Genomic DNA, 20936 nt, shown 5'->3' on the forward strand with positions numbered 1-20936 from the left:
GTTCGCACGTTAGTGGCTCATTCAATCAGCAACAGCAATGAAAGAAATTGCACTCTCAGAGGAACCTCTGGACCTGTGCTTTCATAGCGTCGCTAGTATTAAGGTGCGCCCCGAGATCTAAGCCATGTTGGAATTTAAACGGAGGAATCGACAAAGAGGCTGCAGAATAACATCGCATCCTTTTGGTTTTCTTTAAATCACTGATGAGCAGGAAAATGTAAACGGGGAGAGCGACTGGGAAAGTGAGGCAGTTGCAGCTCTGATGAAACTCCTTCTTTTTGAGTCACTCAGCAACAAGACGCGTGAAGGTGACTCAGGCGTGATAGCTCTTCACATCGAGCACAAAAAGCAATCAAGTGCAGTTAGCACCACTCCCGGAGTGGGGGTGGGGTGAGATAATTACCTTTTGACTTCAGTTACTATGTTCAAAAACTGCCTTTTAAATTGAGGTGAACAGAAACTGCATTTCTAATAAGCACCATGGAATTTAGCAAGATTTATTGAGTCGCTTCTCGTCGATTCCCACGCAGGTTTCCAGCTCAGTTGGTATCGATGTGGCTCAGGTAAAAGGCAAGGAAAGTGGCATCTCGAACTGGCCCCGAGGTCAGAGCATCCTCACAATGTGATCTGTCGTTCTCGGATTGTAATGCTCCCTCCGCTTTTATGGTGGAGAACATTCTTTGTGACTCTTATTCTGCAAAACAGACACAGTGACTGAAACTATGCTGCATGGTATGATGTGGAACACGGCCTGCTCAGCTTTGTGCATTTTCCCTGTAGCCCGGTGTGTTTCATGTTCCGTGTAAACGTGAAAGTTGTGCTGTTTCGAGCAATGGGTGAAATCATTTAGCAAAGTAATAATCGAAATTGCAGTAATGTCAAGCAGTTCATGGTTATTTGACCAAATCATAAGCGAACATGTATGCTCACGCACTCACAGATACATTTGTAGCTGAAAAGAGTCTGAGAAGATAGCCTCAGCTTACCATTGATTTTTGTCTGGATTGACGAGCTTTCATTATCTTCTGCGAAATTGACATTGTAGCCGGGCCCATCCCAGCAGCTGTGCGAGTCGGAGAGGGACCATGGAACCCTTTTCATCTGACTTTGCATGTGTTGTTATTGCAGCAGCTCTATTAGAAATACAAGAAAATGGGGCGGCTGACTGCCTGGTAGTGTAGTCGAGCGGTCTGAGGCGCTGGTTTTCAGTTCCAAACCTGAAAGGTGGGTGTGTTCCAATCCCCCTCTCTATGATTTCAGCTCATCAACTCCACTTGTGTCTCAGTCCTCCCTATTTCCCTAGTAACGGCTGAAACCTCACCCCGACTCTGTTCTCCTCCCAACTGCCTGTGACGGCATCCCCGCTGCATATCGATTGCAACAGACTTCCCCATACTCTACCCCTCACAACGGCCTGTGAACCCATTCCCATTTTGTTCCTCTCATAATGGCCAATGAATCCATCCACATTCTTTTCTCGCAGCAACGGCTTGGAAATCCATTTCAATTCCCTTCTACCACCAACGACGTGTGATCCCATCCGCACTGTAATGTCCATGGTCTGTGTATCCATATGCACGATTGTTCTCAGAGCCACGGTCTGTGAACCCATTCTCATCCTGCTTCCTTATCAATTTTCTGAACCCAACCCCACGTCTTTCTCCCATCAACGACCTGTAATCCAGGCATTGGCCTGTGATCCCGTTTCGTGACTGTTTTCGTTGCAATATGATGTGATCCCAGCCCCATTTTGCTTACGTCGCAACAATGTGTAACTCAATCCCCACCCTGCCTCCCCAGGAATTACCTGTGAAACATTCCCCACTCTGTTCTACGACTGATGGCCTGTTAAATCATTCTGTTCCCTATCAAGAACCTGCAACCCCATTCCCAATCTGTTATCTTGGAAACAATCTGCGAACACATCACTCCATATGTTGTCCTAACAGCAGCTTGTGTCTTCATCCCTGCTGTTTTCCACGAACAATTGCCTGTGATCTCTTCACGACAGAAGCAAAACCAAGCATCAGGTAATTCAGAGACATGGAGATTAGTAGGTAGAGAGAGTGCAAGATGGAGAGTGAGTGAAGGAAAACGGCAGAGGATGTGTAAGACCAGAAGCGAGAGCAAAGACAGCGAAACTCAAACCCAACTCTCAAACCCGGTCCCCTCCACATCCTTGAGAAACAGGACTGGGGTTAAAACTTCGCGAGAAGATTTGTAACTTGGGTGCTCGTTGTTGTGGTTCTGTTGGCCAGGCTGCGAATTTTTGTTGCAGACGTTTCGCCCCCTGTCTATGTGACATCCTCAGTGCTTGGGAGCCTCCTGTGAAGCGCTCCTGTGATGTTTCCTCCGGAATTTATAGTGGTTTGTCTCTGCCACTTCCGGTTGTCAGTTCCAGCTGTCCTTTGCAGTGGTCGGTATATTGGATCCAGGTCGATATGCTTATTGATTGAATCTGTGGATGAGTGCATTGCCTCTAGGAATTCCCGGGCTGATCTCTGTTTGGCTCGTCCTATAATAGTAGTGTTGTCCCAGTCGAACTCATGTTGCTTGTCATCTGCGTGTGTAGCTCCTCAGGATAGCTGGTCGTGTCGTTTCATGGCCAATTGGTGTTCATGGATGCGGATCGTTATCTGTCTTCCTGTTTGTCCTATATAGTGTTTTGTGCAGTCCTTGCATGGGAGTTTGTACACTATGTTGGTTTTGCTCATGCTGGGTATCGGGTTCTTCGTTCTGGTGAGTCGTTGTCAGAGAGTGGCTGTTGGTTTGTGTGCTGCTATGAGTCCTCGTGGTCGCAATAATCTGGCTGTCAGTTTTGAAACACTCTTGATGTATGGTAGTGTGGCTAGTCATTTGCGTTGTGGCATGTCCTCGTTCCGTTGCCTTTCCCTTAGGCATCTGTTGATGAAATTGCGGGGTTATCCGTTTTTGGCGACAACATTGTCGGTGTTATTCTTCCAGTTTTTGCTGTCCTGGTGTACTGAAGTGTGTTGTGGCCCTTTTGAAGTGTGTTTTGATGCAACTTATTTTGTGTGTGATGGGGTGGTTGCTTTCATAGTTCAGGACTTGGTCTGTGTGAGTGACTTTCCTGTATACCTTTGTGGTGAATTCTCTGTTCGGTGTTCTCTGTACCATCACGTCTAGGAATGGGAGTTGATTGTCCTTTTCTTCTTCTCTAGTGAATCGGATTCCTGTGAGGATGGCGTTGATGATCGGGTGTGTGTTCTCTATTTCTGTGTTTTTAATGATTACAGAGGTGTAATCCACATATCTGACCCAGAGTTGAATTTGCGGTTAGACAGTTTGTTCTAACCTTTGCATCACCACTTCTGCTATGAGTCCAGAGATGGGTGAGCCCATTGGTGAACCGTTCATATATTTGGTTGTTGAATGTGAAGCGTGTTGTGAGGCACCGGCCTCACAGTTGTTTAACTATGCCATCGGTGTTGAAAGATTCAACGCCCTGTTGTCTGTTCTGTCTGTCCAGCAGGTTGGCTATTGTTTCTCTGGCTAGGGTTTTGTCGATAGAAATGAACAATGTCGTTACATCGAATGAGACCATAGTTTCTTCCTTGTCTATATGTATATTTCTGATGATGTCCATGAATTCCAGCGTTGACTGTATAGAGTGTCTGGATCCGCTGATCAGGTGTTTTCATTTCTGCTGTAGTTCTTTGGCCAGTTTGTGTGATGGTGTCCCTGGTAGTGATACTCTGGGTCTGAGTGGGATGTCTATTTTGTGCCCTTTATGTAGTCCATAAAATCTGGGGGTGTTGTTGCTTTCAGGTTTCATTCTTTGTAGGTCAAACCTGGTTATCCCTTGACAGTTTTTCCTTTGACAGTTGAAGGCTGGTTATTTTCAGGCCCTGCAGAAAGGTCAATCTTTCAAATTTTGATGTGCTGTTTCGTTGCGGTCTCTATTCAATCCCCTGTGAAAGAAGATAGAAGTGACATTGTCAGCTCAGGAAAGAAATTCACGAAAGAAAATCTGAGAACCTAAAATGAGAACAGATTAATTGAGCAGAAGCCAAACTCAGGGAAAAAGATTCCCCAGAAAGTTCTGTCTCAAAGGTTGCCAGTGTTCAGGCACAACCGGAGAAGAGAGACTGACAGCCAGTGAGCACCTCGACCTTTGGGCCACGTGGTCTAATTTATAATGTGTTGCTTGAAACAGGATAGAGAGTGGGTCCAGGTGACAATCTAATGAGTTCTCTAGCTTCCTTCCTCCACACTTCCTCGCTTCCTGGATTCAAAACCGTATGCAACAAATTCAGAATTTACATACTTTCTACTGTTTTGTTTCCAATTGTTTATATCCTTTATTTTCATTCAGTTGGAAGCTGGCCCCGGCACACACTTTATTTCTCTTCTCCGGGCTTAATGGCTCTGATATTCCATTGCTCCTGTTTTCCACCCGAACTTAGAGCTTTCTTTTTTTTCTTGATGAAAACCACTTATTGTTAAAGCCTGTTCAATGTCTAGCATTCCCAGATCCATTGAAACCATCTTGACGTCTCTCTCTCTCTCTCACTCTGCACCCCCTCTCCCTCCACCTATCCCGTCGCCCTCTGAGTTTCTGATTATTTTCCAGCGGTTTCTGGTATTCAAGGTGTGGATTTAAGATCAAGTAACTCGAAATGAAACCTGCAGCTGATAACAAGCTGTGTATCTAAACTGAGGCAAAATGCAACTTGACACAACAGACATTACAGAACACACAGTTTGGGCACTTAGTTAGCATATTAGACCATAACATATCGGAGCAGATATTAGTCCATTCAGACCATCACGTCGTCTATACATTTCAATCTTGCATGATACGTTTCCTCACCTCGTTCTCCCGCTTCTCCTCGTATCCCTTGATTCTCAAGAACCTATCTATCTATCTCAGTCTTATACATACTCATCGGCCTGGCCTCCACAGCCTTCTGTGGCAATGAATTCCATAATTTCCACACTCATTTGATGAAGAATTTTATCCTTATCTCTGTTCTATTTGGCCTTCGCTTAACTCTAAGTCTATGCCCTCAGGTCCTCGTATCTCCAACTAATGGAAACATTTTCCCAACATCCACTCTGCCCAGGACATTCAGTATTCTGCACTTTCCAGTTAGATGCCTGTTCATCTCTCCAAACTCCACCGAGAGTAGAATCACATTAATCAAACAGTAAAACAGCAACTAATGAAGTTAGAAGACCCCATACAGACCACAAGCAAAACTAATACAATTTACGAAATAACGTGCAAGAACTGTAACAAACAATATATGGGACAAACAGGCACAAAACTAGCCCGACGATACATGAACGCCAACTATCCACAAAACGATATGACCCTCTCACTAGTATCCTTACAGATGAGGAAGGATACCACATCGACTGGGACAGCACATCCATCTTAGGACAAGACAAACAGACGCAAACGAGAATTCCAAGAAGCTTGGAATTGCAACCAGAACACTATCAACAAACAAATCGCGTTATACCCCATCTACCACCCCCTGCGGAAAATAACAAAGAATGACATCACCACAGGAAATAACATCACCAACCCAAAGAAACCCAAACATATAAATAGAAAGCAGGAATCATGTTCACTGATTCGCCTGAGGCCCACTGAAGATTTACCAACAGAGTGATGAAACTTCTGAAATGAACCTCCCAGCTCAAACGAGTGAACCTAACTCCACATCCATGCTTCAGTCCCGAGAACATTCTCATGAACATCCTCTGAACACGATACAAGTACAGTGGATTCCTCCTGAGATATGGGACACAAGACTGTCGAAAATAGTCCAATTGTAAGAATGTAGAATCTGTTTGTTTAGATATGAGAAATTGTGAGGAAACAATTCACTAGCGGGTGTAATTTACAAGCCCACTCACAGCAATTATGATGTGAAATAAAACATATGAGAAAAAAATTGTGTGTGATAAATAAAGGATGGCAAAAATCTTCAGTGATCTTAATTTTACTCGCCCAGTCTCGGCTCTTGTGTAAAGAAAGTTCAGAGAATATTAAACGATGCATCAAATATGTCCCATCGAACAAAACGAAACTTATCATGGTCTTCGATTAATTTACAGATTCCTTAGTTCCAGTGATTTCCTGGAAAACCATCTCATTGCAAGAATTAGAGAAGTGTATGGATCTTTTTGCCAGAAAATAATGAATCAGTCGCTCATCTTTGTTTCATGCGTAAGAACATCCAGATTCTTCTGCACCACATTTTATTGCAGTTTCTCTAGATTTTAATAGTTTTCGGACTTTGACTCTTCCTACCGCATTCATGGCCTCACATACCCGACAGGAAACTGCATCTGTCATTTTTTCCTTACCCACACGACCTACATACAGTATATCGCATTGCAGATTCCCCAACCTCATCACAAGATGTCCTGCAATCTATTGTGCATCATCAGCAAAACTGGACAAATTTCACTCTGCCACTTCATCAGGTCATTAATACAGAGATTCATCACTGAAGCCATATGCCTGACATTACTGCATTTCACGATTTACATTTTACAACTTTAAGAATTACACATGATTCGGTGGCTTGTGTTTAGTAAATAATGGACAGTCAAAGGTCATTTATTACACAACACCATGAACTCTTAACTTGGTCAACGACGTTTTATTATTTGGCCCCATATTGAGTCACTGCTAGAAATAGAAATAGAGTTCATCTATCTGCTTCCTTGATAAAATCTTCATGTCATGTCACCAAAAAAATCTGGCAAATTGCCAAAGTGTGATTTTCCTTTCAACGAAAGATGTTGACTGAGTTTACAATCATCTTTTCTAAACTATCTGCTTTACTTCCGTTACAATGGTCTCCAGCATTTTCAAATTCACAGAAATGGCATTGGTGCAGATGGAAGCCATTTGGGCCACCCCGTCAGCGTCAACGTTCAATGAGATCCTGGCTGATTTGTTTAATCCTCAACTCCACCGTTCTGCCTTAACCCCATGGTCTTTGATTCCCAAAGTGCGTAAATGTCTCTTTACCTCAGTCGTGAATGTACCCAGCCTTGTCAGTCCTCTGTTGTAAGGAAATCAACAAATTTGCTGCCCTCTGAAATAGAGAATATCCTCCTCATTTGTGTCTTAAATGGGCAACCCCTTCCTCTAACATTAGACCCTCTGGTCCTACACTATCCCACGTTTAAATGAAAGCAAAACAAATCTCTAAAGTTAGGTCTGCACTCACTCTTGTGTCCAGTGGCAATTCTGAGCATTGGAATTATTTTCGTTTTTGACCTCTGGTTAAACAATCTGCCCTGATTTACAAATGCGATTTGCCGATGACGATTCTGCTTCAAAAACACTTCATCAGCTGTGATCCATTTGGCGCTGGCAGACACTATACAAATGAAGCGACATCTTTCTTTCTCGATCCATTACCAAGTTTATTAATCTCACTGCGCATGAAAATGGATTCTTCCCATCCACTCTATCCAAAATCAATGTGTGTCGTTCAGTTCAACTCCCATCAGCCTCCTCCGTTCTTAACAAATATATATGGAAAGCAAATATTGAGATCATTGTGTAGACAGAGCAAGCCAAGAAGCAGTCTTTCAGGTTGGAAGCCTCCATTCCAGAAGCAATGCTAAGGGTCACCACGCCCCACGTAGCTGTGGCTGAGGGGATAAGGTCATGCGTTAGCTAATCCTTCCGGGGTTTCTCTGCATTGGTTTGAATTCTATCGGCTACAACTTCGCAAATTAAGTTTCGACATACCTCCTGCAGTACGAATTATTTTTCAAACTTCAAAACCCAGTCGCATCAAACAGTTCTGGATATTTGTCTACATTTAGGAAACTCGAGGTCTGAACCACAAATACACTCCTGTTTTTCTTTCGACGGATACTGCTCGATTGTCGAATATCTGCAGTAATCCTGCGCACGTGCTGACTTCCATTCAAAAATCTTCAATTCCAGTGCTCAGGTAACTGGCCCTGGTGAGTGACAACACTTCCTACTGTTTATCAAATTGCCCATCCTCACTGCTCCTTCCAACGTCATTATGAACAGTCAGTGGAAATATCCGGCTCACCTTTCTGCCAAAAAAAGACCTTACCTCCCTCGGCAATCTGTCCAGAAAAGGGGATTTCCTCATGCCTGGTAATGTGTAAGGCGGAGGTTTGTGAAGTGAATTTGGGAAAACATTGTCAGTTGGCAGGTGGATTATTTATAACGAAATACAACAGGAAATCTAGTGTGCACTTTTGTGAATCTTTACGACCAGATTGGGAAGCAGAATTAGAGGGAAATGCAGTGTGAACCGCCCAACCGAGCAGAGACAGTCCAGACATCTTTTCCTTCGTGAAGAGGCCGGGCCATTGACTCAGATGTTCTTCAGACATGCTCAGATCTGAGATATTGAAAGGATCCTCATTCCTAGACATCAGGAATTTAAACATCATCTCGGTTTTGGAACAATGAGAAAGCTCTGGTACAGACAAGACACTGAATGGTTCAAACGGATACAGTCCTGGTAATAGAAGAGCCGGTTACCGGTGACGTGAATGTGTCTGCAGAGGGTGCTATCAGACTGTGACCTTGTCTCCACAATGAATATATCAGACTTTATTTTGGGCAAGTAATACTCATAGAGGAACATTGACATTCAGGGAGTGGCAGGCCAAACTTGAAATCAGTAACAGCCAGTTTTAGAGGGCCATGCAAGCTCTGGATTCAACAGTCTCTCTGCCGAAATTGGCCAACACTTGCGGCTGTTAAACGAAAAGTCGGTTGTTTGAGATCTTCAGGCGCGGAACTATGACTGTTCTCACTTCATCCGCCTTCTTTCCTGCACAGTTCTTGGTTTGAAATTGGGTCAGCAAAATGTTCCCTAAAACAGTAATCATATCCGGAACCACAAACGTGTTTCTGTATTCTTTTAATGACTAATGTTATAGACTGCGGATTTCAGGACACTGAAAGAAAAACAGAAACTTCTGGGGAAATCCACCAGGTTTTGCATTACCTGTGGGGGAAAGCAAACTTCTGATAATGATCTGAAGAAACTTTGAAGCATTGTCTCTGAATCTGTCTCCATAGATGCTGCAAGACCTGTTGAGTTATTTTTCCTGCAATTTCTGCTTTTGTTTGTACCTCTATGTCCATTCCATCTAGTGGCATGGAGGATCCAGTCCCACCATATACCGACATTTAGCCTTTTTGGAAGCTTTGATCTTTGAATTCAAATGAACCCAGCAATGATTAACTCTGCCTCAGCTCCACGCAGAAAGAGAGAACTGGAAAGGTATACCCCTGGCGTGGTTCTGCTGCCGTGGGCGAATAGTTAAAGTGTTCGACTTGAAATACATTGGGAATTCCCCACGGAGGCTGGAATCCTGCCGACTACGGCTGAGTGCAGAGAAAACCGAAGTTTCCAGCCATCCTATTGTTTGGGATCAAATCAGGGCATGAGGATTCAATTGATCCAGGTAAGGATTGGTGCAAATCTCCAGCACACTCATCAAACCGTTCAGTTGCCCATGTACATGGGCAAATACGTTTGAACTGATGGACCACATAATCGGAAATGAGATGTGAACAGTGCAAGTGCCAAAAGACATTTTCTGTTCTGTAGACCTGTGACCAACTGCAGTTACTGGACAACTTTTGCAAAATATACCTGAGATGGCAAGGGGTGGAACTGATTCTACCCGATCTGTGTTCCAGATATGGTATCGATTGGAACATTGGGATTGGGTATAACTGCCAAAGTGCATTCTATGAGAATCGGGAAGATAAGGTCCTGGTATCTCTTTACCCTGCTGTGTGCAAGCACATACCTTCTCAGTACTCGTTGTTTGATATTCCATAGCCCCGCTTTCAGGTAATCATTGGATTTACGATCTTCCTGTGTTTATATCAAACAGCTCAGTGACTTCGGAATTGGATGGTCAGAAGGAGATGGAGATGAGACAGGCAGAGAAACAAAACGAGACCCGACGTGAAAGTGTTTCGAGTTTGCCGTGTGTCAGTTGATTTAAATGAGGGTTATTTGATTGTCGCTGTTCTTTCAGATTCCCAGGTGCCACAGGTCGGTGGATTTTGGGAAATTGAACATTACACATGAACAACCTGTGGGATTATTACAGCTCACTGTCGATTTTATATCACAGCTCACTGCAACGTTTTATATTAACTGGAAAATGGGCTTGTGTTCAACCTAAAGCTGCGTTTTGTCGAAGAAACTTTAAACATGAAGCACATGGAACGTGTATAATTCTACGACCACTGCCCCTCTGGGGAGATGTGTCCGTATATCTTCCACTCTGGCTGAAAATGAGGATGAGTTTCTCAAGGGGTTTACAACATAATATGAAAATGTGTTGCTGGAAAAGCGCAGCAGGTCAGGCAGCATCCAAGGAGCTGCTGCGCTTTTCCAGCAACACATTTTCAGCTCTGATCTCCAGCATCTCACTTTCTCCTACAACATGGTATGACCATGTCAAACTTCAGTCCCATTATTCTATCACTTACGATCACAGGAAGAATTTCATTGGCATTTGCCCTGGAAACATCAGAATAAACGAGATTATGTGGCAAAAACGAAAAGTAGGACTATAATAGAATGATGTCTCTGAGCCACAAAGCGTGATGGGCCAAGTGGTCATTTTTCAAAGCTGTAAAAAATGTAAGACAAGGGGAAACCGATCTGCAGCGAGACTGATCCGAAAGGAAAATGCAAAAGCAGTGCCATTGAGAAAGGAGACAGTGTTTTCTGTCGCCCTCGTTGGTGAAGTAATCATTATGGATCTACTCACTCATTGCCGCGGTGCACGTTCAGTTCCCAATCTGGAGATGGGAGTTCGGCACTTCCCGCCCATTGTGATGACAGTGTTTGTGAAACAGAAAAATGAAGTGTGGAGCTGAGAATTGATTCACTTTTGTGCCAAACGTGATTCATGCTAACACAAAATAAATAACTACGGTTGATGGAAATCTAAAACAAAATCAGGGATTGACTGATAGACTATGCGCCTTGCAGCATTTGTGGAGAGAAACAGAGTTAATGTTTCAGATCGACAGAAACAGATTGCTATATCATAATGCCGGGGAAATGACCAGTTTTGTCAACATTTTTATCAAAATTTCTCATTCGCTGACACCCGTCATTTCGACACATTTAAAATGGTTTCATCGACTGTAATGCTGTTTCCGTTGCCTTTCAGCTGCTGAAGGTTTGTGCTTATATTGTTACTTTTTTCTTTTACTTTCTCTCACTCAGCAGCCATGTCGAATGGAGAATTGGTTCCCCTGTTGTCTAAATCAATGGAGTCTGTATTTGTCTCTTTGTGTGATGTATGCAACACTCTGTTTCACATTTTCTGACGCTCAATCTGTTCACATTCCTCATTTCCCATTTCAGGTCTTTGAAATGTCTTACATTCGGAGGCAGAGTATTGTGAAGTTGCCGAGAGACTATGTCCTCCCGCCAATGGCTGGATTGTGTATAGCTGGGCCCACATTCTCCTGATAATGTATCTGTTACTTAGGGCTGCGGTAAGGAGACATTAGTTACTCAACATGTTATGAGTCTTCCGAATTCTAAATGCAACATCTTTTCCTCCGGAAATAAAAGCAGTTTCATCCGAAATATAGGATGATAATGATGTATTTACTGTTGGTGAAAGATGAATGATCGCTGACTGCAGAAAATGAAGATGATCAGCTCTTGGTGTCTGTGCTATGGCCACAACATTTCCCGACAAATCTGCAGTGTCTGCTGCCTCAACTCGGTCTTCCCACTAAAACTAGGAGTGAAGGAAAGAGTGCAACAGAAGAGAAGAAAAGAATTTTTGTGGGACAATGGAAAGAAATTCCAGTTTGTATTAACTGGAAGAAACAACATTCGTTGGTGGAGAAAAAAGGAGGGAATAACTCTAGGTGCATCAAATCACAACAGGCTGAGCTCAAAGTCAGAAAGCTGCGGGATCAGCAATATGACATCTGAAGAAGATGAAACAATGAGCCTTTGAAAGAGTGGACATCGACAACTGGCATTTGAATCCAAGTTCTCTTGTTTACTAGAGAAGCACTTTAACGAACCGAGTCACAGTGCCTACACGAGGTGTGTGTTTACCCACCCACACTTGTATTTCTCTAAGCACTTCATCACAAAAAGTTTGGAAATGTTTTTCTATTTTGTGTAAAATGTTGTTTGGTGAGAATTGCAATCAATGCCCGCTTTTGAACAGACATTTCACAGTTTCACATTCTCCACTGAAAATGTACAGGGAAAGTCAATGTGCACTTACATTGGTTTCAAACTGTACTGTTCATCTGTTTAAATGGATAGAATAAGAAGAATGTGTCCATCCTTTCTTGGCACATTGACGGCGTTCACACACCCAGAGGGATCCTCAAACCAAGAGGAAGAGGGTTATTGTGGTGAATTGACCTGGAGTGAGTGTGAGCCAGAATCAACAGTGGGCAGTGTAGGCAGACCCATTGGCATCAACACTGAGCCTAACACCACCAGCTCCACGATTACTTTCTGCCTCATGCGTTCCAGTCATCATTGCCATGCACTTTTATTTGACTTTCCCACTCCGCTTCTTCACTTGTTCCCGACCTATTGTAGGTGTCTGCTTAGAACCTGACACTTTTAGAAACATGTCTCTATCAATGAGATATGATTCACTGATCATCCGAAGATACCCCGGAGAAGGAGGTAATGACTTAGTTTCTTGAACCTTTCAACTCATGAGCACGACGAATCGCCATGCTGCTGCTAACGATGGATTACTCGGATTTAGACCCGACAAAACTGAAAAAAACAGCGAGATGTTGGGCGCGGGATTTGCCGTGGTAGTTTCTCCGGATATCTGCTACCATAGTCCTTCTAATTGGATGCAAACAATCTATACCTATTGTAGAAGTGAAATGGAAAGCAATTACAATTAATTGATGTCTGAAACTTTGTTAAGCTGCTCTCATACCTTGTCTTGAACGTGCGCCAACATGTACAGCAGCAATTATCATCCTGGTAAGGAGTGCAGTTTCCGTCCCCTCACCCTTTCTGTAACAAAGGTACCGCGTTTGCTTTCAGTGCGAAGGCAACACGGTTTGAAAACAAGGTAACACTTATCTTCTGGTGTCACAGTGCACCACGGATTGGTGATGTCGCCTCTCTGTCAAATTAATCCCAAGATAGTCTCTGAAAGGCGTCATTTTGATTTTGTCTGCTGTTTTTCAACGCGAATGATCCAACATCATAAATCCTGAATCATGCCTTGCCTCAATTCGCATGTTAGCGACGCAATCATTTCGCAACAGGAATGAATGGATTTGCAGTCTAACCTTCACATTTGCTCTGAAATCGAAGCCATGTTGGAACTGGAACTGAGAAAGTGATAGACACGAAATGACATTGTATCATTTACCTCATAGAAGAGCAGGAAAATGTAAACCTGGTCAGGGGAGGTGGTGGGGACAGCAAAGTGAGACACGTGGAGGTCTGGTGAAACATCTGCTTACTGATTAAGTCAGCAACAAGAGACGTGAAGGTGCCTCAGGCTGGATAGCTTTCCCATCTCGAACACCGAACAATCACGTCGAGTATGGACCTCTTTGACACCTCATTGTTTTGTTCTGCTAATTCGATTTGGAGTTTCTTACCTCGGTTCTAGAAGCGCTTTTGTTTCACCTCCTCGTTTATTCTCCGTCCTTCATTCTCAGTTTGATGGGAAGAACGAGGTGAGGCAGGAATCAGTGCGGATATCACACGCTGATCATTCTCTGCTGTAACTGTTCATTAATTTTACACGAAAAGCAAAATATTATGAATTGTATTTGGAATTTAAAAGGAAACATGTCTAAGGCCGCAGGCCTAAGTGACAGATGTATTATCTAGAGAATGTGAGCCCAGTTCTGCACATTCCAGTCAGCGGGAGGAGAAATTGCCTCATCAGCTGCACTTTCACACTGTCTTCTGCAGTCAGAGTTTCCAAAGACCAGAAATGGGAAATGAGGGATTTGGACAGAGACTGTGAAAGAAGGTGACAATGAACAGACATAGAAAGACAAATGGAAACTCACATTGTGGAAGATACTGAAAGGGTCAATTGTCCACTTGACATGGCTGCTAAGTGACAGAAAGGAAAAGAAAAAGGTAACCATTAAAGCACAGCTTGTCACCAGCTCATAGAAACGGAAGCAGCATTACCGCCAAATAAAACCTTTAAAATTTGTAAAAGTGACGGGTGTCAACTAATGAGAAGTTTTGATAAATATGATGATCCCACACATAATACTGAAAATTTGCCTGCATTACAATGTTGAAATACCGAACGAACCTGCTTCTGTCGATCTGAAACACTAACTCTACTTTGCTCCATGGATCCTGCCAGGCGCTGAGTTTCTCCAGCATTCCATGTTTTTGTGTCACATTTCCAGCATCCGCAGCTCTTTGTCTTATGTTAACCTGAATCGTGTGTTTGACAAAACATCACCACTTCTCAGCCACATCCACCATTTCCTGCTTTAGGAATGCTGCCACTACGACAAACGAGCACAGGAAAACTCCCACTCCGTGACTGGGGAATCGAACTCGAGCCGGAGCGCTGGGAGCACTGAATCAGAAACAGTAGAGCACCACAGAAAACACCAGACCCTGCCATCCCTTTCATCAGTTACACTGCTGTTGTAAGGTTTGTAGCTCAGGTTGAGGTTTCGGGTGTAGGTTTGCTCGCTGAGCTGTAGGTTTGAGATCCAGACGTTTCATTACCTGGCTAGGTAACATCATCAGTGGGACCTCTCAGTGAAGCGAAACTGTTGTCTCCTTGCTTTCTATTTATACATTTGTCCTGGATGGGGTTCGTGAGGTTTGAGGTGATGTCATTTCCTTTTCGTTTTCTGAGAGGTTGATAGATGTTATCTAGATATATGTATTTGTTTATGGCGTTGTGGATGGAGTGCCAGGAGGAAGAAACCGACAGCAACCGACGTCACAGTCGAAAGAAAGGACAACGGAGAACTACAAACCTGCGTATACAGAAAACCGACGAACACTGACCAAATACTTAACTACACCAGCAACCATCCCAACACACACAAACGAAGGTTGTCAGAACACTATTCCAACGAGCCACCATACACTGCAGCACAGACGAACTTCGGAAAACAGAGGTAAACCACCTATACAATGTATTCAAGAAGCACGGACACTCAAAAAGTACAGTCCGCAGATTCCTCGAGAACAAACCACGACAAGCAGACCAAACACAGCCAGAAACACTAACCAGCTTACGATACATCAAAGAAGTTTCAGAAATGACAGCCAGACTACTAAGACCCCTCGGAAAACTAGTAGCACACAAACCCACCAACACTCTCAAATAAAAACTAGCAAAGTTAAAAGACCCAGTACAACTCATGGACAAAACCAACGTCATCTACAAAATTCCATGCAAGGACTGCCACAAAGACAACGTAGGACAAACAGGAACAAGGTTAGCCACCAGGATACACAAACACCAGCTATCCACAAAAAGACACGACCCTCTCTCCATCGTAGCCCTACACACGGATGAAAAAAAAACATTTCGACTGGAACAACACATCTATCCTGGGACAGGCTAAGCAAAGATATGCCAGAGAATTCCTAGAGGCTTGGTACTCCAAACACAACACCATAAACAAACACGTAGATCTAGATACCGTCTGTCAACCACTCGGAAAACGTACAGGAAATGACATCAATACAAACCCTAGGAAACCCATCCAGGACAAACCTATAAATAGAAATCAGGAGACAACAGCTTCGCTTCACTGCGAGGTCGCCACTGATGATGTTACCTAAATTAGTCTCGAGGAAAATGGAGTGAGAAGATAAACAAAGCGAGAGAGAGGAAAGCGAGAGGGAGAGAGAAAGAAAGTGGGGAGAAGAATGAGAAAAAGTTAGAGAAGAGAAGGTGACAGAGACAGAGAAACAGAGAGAAGGGAGATAGAGAGGGAGGAAAAAGGGAGAGAAGTTCCTTGGATGAGCAAAGCGAGATAAGAAAGGAACAGAGAAGAGAGAGAAGAGAGAGAAAATTTGAACTTGAGAAGTTGCGACATTGTCAGCAAAGTCAAGTTAACAGGATGGAAATTAAAAGAGAAATTAGTGATACATGCCAATGTGTCACAATTCCGCAACATTTTGATGAGGATGATGTTGAAGCCTTCTTCATTTCAATCAAAAACATGGTTCGGCAGATGGAATGGTCCGAGGATTGATGGGTAATGCGAGTTCAGACTAAACTCGAAGTCAGAGCGAATAAGGGATTTGGTATGATATTACGTGAGGTGTGAAGAGATTATGAATGAGTAAAACAGGCTCCTTTCAGAGCTTCTGAACCGGTACCAGATGTATATCGAGAGCGTTTCTGAAACACAGGTCAGACTTATGTTGAGTTAAAAAGAAATAAACACAATACTTTGATGGATGGATTCTTATTTGGATAAAGAGAGGATATTTCAGGCTATTAGATAGATAATTCTGCTGGAGGAGTTAAAAAACACACTTTTAGAGATTGCAAGAATTCACGTGGAGGAAAAAAGATTTCGGAAAGTCAGAAGGGGAGCAGAATTAGTAGATGAGTACATGCTGGTGCATAAGACAAGCTTTTGAACAGATATTCGTCCTGTGGAGGATCGAAATTGGCAGAAGGGGAGATTCTGCGTTACTAAACCAAGAACCTTCCTGCACTTGGAAGATATTAGAGCAGGAAAAAAAAAAGAAGTCCAAGAGAGTCGAAAGGAGGTGAAAGGACTCAGCTGTTGCCATTCTGGCAAAGTTGAATACGGAAAGTATTTGAATACGGACAGTACTTGTCGTTAATTAAAGGCTTTGTGGAAAATAGAAGTGTTTAAAGAAGCTAAACTGGTGGAACGAGAGTGACACGATCTAACCAGTTGCTGGTAGTAAGGGATGGGCGAATATGTACCCTTTCATATCTATTTCCCATGAGTGTTGTAATTTGTGGTAGGTATGAGCAGAAATTTAGCGTTCCCTTATGTAAGATCACGTTGGAGCCCCAATTTAAGCCGGGGAAATTTACGCTGGGCGTGATAGACAGAGTGACAGTTCCACGAATTCAGCTTGTGCTTGGAAATGATTTGGCAAGATCCAATTTGGAAGCGACTCCCCTTATTGTGGAGAAGCCCAAGGAAGACGAAGAAACTGAGGAGTTAAAACAGAAATATCTTTCTATTTTCCCAGACTGTGTGTTAAACAGATCCCACTCTCAATAGGCACAGCACCAAGTGACAAGTAAAAAGAAAGATGAAGGAGTTGAGTTTAGGTCGGCTGATACACTACTTGATGTGATTCGTGCAGTGGGCCGAAGTACACAAGACTGTGTTGCAGCTACCACATAGAGAGGAAGTGTAATGGGTAGCACATGAACTTCCTATAGGGGGTCCCCGAGGGTTACGAAACACGCAAGCTAAATACTGAACATTTCTATTGGCCTGGAATGCACACGGGATGTGGTTGCTTTTTCTGACGGTGTCATACATGTCAAATGGCAGATAAATCTCAGGCGGCAATAAAAACACGCCTTTGTTGCCAATTACCACAGTTGGAGAATCTTTCAGATGGATTATAATTGATTGCGTACATCCCCTTTCGAGAACTAAATGTCAGAACCAGTGCTTGTTGACTACAATGGATGTGCTATGCATATTTCCAATGACAATTCCTTCCCGGAGTATCAAGGCCACAATTCTGGTAGAGGAGTTAGTAGCTTTCTTCACACGCTATGACCTAACTAGTCAGATTCAGTCGGACTAAGGGTCAAATTTTACTGCTCAACTGCTTAAAGAGGTTATTGATAGCCGAGATACAACACTTTAAATCTAGTGCATATCTTCCTGAATCGTTGGGAGCTTTAGAAAGATGGCTTAAGACGTTGAAGACCATGAAGAGAGCATACTGTCAAGATTACCCGAATGATTGGGAAAAAGATATCCCATTCGTATTGTTTGCCATTAAGAATGTTCCAAACGAATCCACTTAGTCAATTCCTTTTAAGTTCATATTCGCACATGAAGTGATTGCTCTTTGGAATTAATTAAACAAACAAATGACAGGGTCAAAGTCGAAGATCACACAATTAAATCATGTGTCGGAATTGAGGGAGAGACTAAATTTGGTCGGTGATTCAGCAAAACAGCACCCAAAGATGGCACAGCGTAGAATTACGCAGGTGGCAGATAAAAATCTGGGACTCAGAAGTTTTCCCACAGGGATAACGTGTCAGTACTGTTACCAATCATAGGTGATCCCTTTAAAGTTAGGTTTACTGGTCCCTGTGAAAAAGTTGAGTCAGTTGAACTATTTAGCAAAGATGTCAGATAGAAAATTAAACTGTATTGGGTATGTCATGTGAACATGTTGAAAACGTATTACACATCAAAGGAAGAACTGGAGGAAGAGATGTTCGTTACTGCCCAGCAGAGTGAGGAATCAAATTCAGTTGCTTGGAACTTTGATGTACCTCAAAACAGATTCTAAAATGATGAAATCCTTGAGGAGTGGGATGGATTAGAAAGCTGTCTGTCTCAGGAGCATAGAAAAGTGTTGAAAGATTTTTTTGTTCCGACAGAGTCAGGGTACATGCAAGAATCACATGGGGAGGACGAAAACAATTAAACACGAAGTAGATGTGGGGAATTCTGCTGCGATAAAGCAGTATCCCTCTCGACCTAATCGTCTCAAAGGCTAACAGGACTAGATGCAGGTGAACACCATGCTTGACGAGAACATCACTGAACCAAGCCAGAGCGTGTTCTTGGGATGTAACATCGGTCATGGCAGGTTGAGCACTCTCCGGAACGTGAGGAAGAAGGCTTCTGAGGAATTGCCATGATCAACCTCGAAGAAAGAGTTTCTTTATTTCTTCAGACTCAGCGGACTCTATCAGAAGTCTGTTCCAAACTATACTACTGTAGTGGCAACGTTAACCGATTTGTTGAAGAAGAACACTACTTTTCGGTGTACAGCAACATGCCACGTGGCAATTGACCATTTGAAGTCGATATTAACAACCAAACCAGTATTACCTACACCAAACATCTAAAAAACTTTTAAAGTAGCCATCGATGGTCGTTAGACTTGGAGGTGTACTCCAACGGGAAAAATGAGCATGGAGAAGAACTGCCAGTTGATAACTTTTCACAGAAAATCAACATCTATCAGAAGAAATGCTCCACAATCAAAAAAAAACTGTTGAGTTTGGTACTGGCATTACAAATTTAATGTATGTGCCACGAATAATGGATTGGAGAGGTTATGTGCACAGACCACAATCTGCTAAAACGTTGTATATATGTAATAATATGAGACTATTTCGTTGGCTTCTTATGGAAGAGACGTTCACTTTAAAAATCATGCATGTTGTGGGTCAGTAGAATGAAATCACAGATACGTTATCGCAGATTCAACTGATGGTGTTCAGATGAGATTGTGTTTATTTCATGTTTTATATGTTTATGTAGGAAAAAACTAAGTCGAAATTGTATGAAATTTATCGATATGTTAGGGTAAAGTATTTAAAAAATAAAATGAAAACATATCTTCATTATGATGGTTCTTTGTTTCCTGTAGAGGCGATGTGTTTTAAACATATTAGTGCACATTTAAGAGATTTAAAAGCAGCAGAACAACCAGACACAGAAACAAGTGTTCTCAATAAGACAACGACTAACCCTGGGTCGAACAATTCAATTCGTTCATTGCCTGGAGACATAAATAGTTCGAGCTTGGCCACTCAGTTTAAATTTTAATCAGGAAAATATATAAATTTCAATTCAAATTTTAATTGCATCTCTTGAAAGTCTTTAAAAATAAACAGGGACCCAATAAGATGCTCTGGGGTATTAGATGGGGGACATTGAACAGTTGAGAGGAGGACTGCCAAGACCTTGCATGTAACAATTTTCTTGAAAAAATATATATGTGCAAAATAACTTTACGATCCGTGATCTTTGACACAGAATCTCCCAACACAAAGAAGAGACAGGAATATCCGAAGACAAGAACCTACAGCTGCCTGGTTTTGATAAAGAAGTGCTGTTTTGTAAACCTTAGCTGGGAGTTTTATCTGAATAGCATTATCGAATGGAACATCAAAATGGGTAATGGAAATACATTGGTTTGTTAATTAATCTCTCTCTCACTTTAGAAATGAAGTGCTGAATTTTTACTTCGTGTCGTTCTTGGCCAATCGAATTGTTGCAGATTCCTGTACAGCATAAATCGTTTCTGTGTTACTGGTTTTATCGTAAGCTGGAGGGTTTATGCTGCGTCATAACGAGTCTAAACAAATTTGGCAAAACAAGTGTGCATCTGTGCAGTTCATTGAGTGAACTGGAGATTTGCACCATTCATGACCTGGATGAAGTGATTCTCCCCGCAGTGATCTGAATCTCCAAAAGCGAAAGGCTACCCAAATTCTCCGTAGTTGACAGGATTCGAACGTGCGTGGGAATACCCCAATGGATTTCAAGTCCACCGCCTTAACCACTCAGCCACAACTACAAATAGATGCATGCTCTTCTCATTTCCAGGTCTCTGGCCTTGGGGAGATTAGCAGTAGTGAATCATTGTTTGATTTATTTGAATTCAAAACCCACAGCTTTCAGATCGATGAAATGTCGGGACAAAGTGGGTCTGGGGGTTTCACCCCGATAGGTGGGATCTATATATTCAGCTTAAACGACGGCGGCAAATGCAGAAAAATACTCAGCGGGTCGAGCAGGAACTGGGCTTGGAAAAGGCGATTCAACGTTTCAAAACTTCTTCAGAACGTTATCAGAACTCCGTTTTCTCCCAGTAGTACTGACAAACCTGTTGATAGTCCCCAGAATGTTCTATTTTTTCCAGATTCCCAACATCCACAGTCCTTTGCATTAGCCATTAAAACGA

The 20936-nt window shown here is 42.7% G+C and overlaps 1 non-coding gene across 1 annotated transcript; it reads right to left on the reverse strand.

Moving 5' to 3' along the window:
• Positions 1 to 20467: 20467 nt before the first annotated feature.
• On the reverse strand, positions 20468 to 20549 carry trnas-uga (transfer RNA serine (anticodon UGA)). The gene has a single exon. It is a non-coding gene; the product is annotated as a tRNA-Ser (tRNA).
• Positions 20550 to 20936: the final 387 nt, after the last annotated feature.

The sequence above is a fragment of the Hemiscyllium ocellatum genome, unplaced genomic scaffold (genome assembly GCF_020745735.1).
Source record: "Hemiscyllium ocellatum isolate sHemOce1 unplaced genomic scaffold, sHemOce1.pat.X.cur. scaffold_103_pat_ctg1, whole genome shotgun sequence".
NCBI classification, from domain to species: domain Eukaryota; kingdom Metazoa; phylum Chordata; class Chondrichthyes; order Orectolobiformes; family Hemiscylliidae; genus Hemiscyllium; species Hemiscyllium ocellatum.